The 1,050-nt window shown below is 37.4% G+C and overlaps 1 pseudogene; it reads right to left on the bottom strand.

The window, feature by feature from the left end:
* Positions 1-251: 251 nt before the first annotated feature.
* On the bottom strand, positions 252-353 carry LOC112128942 (U6atac minor spliceosomal RNA; annotated as a pseudogene).
* Positions 354-1,050: the final 697 nt, after the last annotated feature.

Raw genomic sequence — 1,050 nt, 5'->3', positions numbered from 1 at the left:
GAGTGCAGTGGGGTGATCTTGGCTCACTGCAACCTCTGCCTCCCAGGTTCAAGAGTTTCTCCTGCCTCAGCCTCCCGAGTAGCTGGGATTACAGGTATGCACCACTACGCTAGACTAATTTTTTGTATTTTTAGTGGAGACGGCGTTTCATCATGTTGGCCAGGCTTGTCTCAAACTCCTGACCTCGGGTGATCCGCCCGCCTCGGCCCCCCAAAGTGCTGGGATTACAGGCGTGAGCCACCATGCCCAGCCTAAAACGATGGTTAGATGCCACGAAGTAGGTGGCAATGCCTTAACCATATGTGTGTTGTCAGGCCCAAGGGCATCTTCCATCCTTATCAAGGGGAGTGCTATGAAATTTTAAGACATAAATCTGACAATGAATGAACAAGAGCTCTGCACTGAAAACTTTAAAATTTGCTGAGAGAACTTAAGAAGATATAAGTAAGTGGAGAGAAATACCTGTAGTGTGTTTATGGGCCAGAAGACTCAATATTGTTAACTTGAAAATTCTCTTTAAATTGATCAATAGATTCAAACAGAACTTTAATTATAACTCTAGCACAATTTTTTTGTTTGGTAAAAATGACAAACTGACTCTAAAATTCATTTCAAAGTACTTTGAAAATGAAGGACAACTTTGCTGAACTTACACTCCTGAATTTAAGTCTTATCATAAACTTACGGTATTCAAGAGGTTTGGTATTGGCATCAGTTTAGACAAATAGATCAATGAAACAGAATAGAGCTCAAAAATAGACCTACACATATATGGTTAATTGACCAACACAGGTGTAATAATTTGCTGTGGATATGAAATAATATAAACTTTGATCCAGGTCTCACATCATTTTTTGAAATGAACTCAAAATGATCACATCAATATGTAAAGTTTATGACTATAAAACTTTTAGAAGAAAAAATATTTTGGGCCTTGGGTTCTTATATATGATAGTATGATGTATAACAAATAAATCATAAATTGAATTTCTCAAATTCGGAGATTTCTGGATTTTGAATTACACTGGTAATGGAATGAAACGACAATCT

Source organism: Pongo abelii, chromosome 15 (assembly GCF_028885655.2).
Source record: "Pongo abelii isolate AG06213 chromosome 15, NHGRI_mPonAbe1-v2.0_pri, whole genome shotgun sequence".
Taxonomy (NCBI): domain Eukaryota; kingdom Metazoa; phylum Chordata; class Mammalia; order Primates; family Hominidae; genus Pongo; species Pongo abelii.
This window is presented reverse-complemented; position numbering and strand designations above follow the sequence as displayed.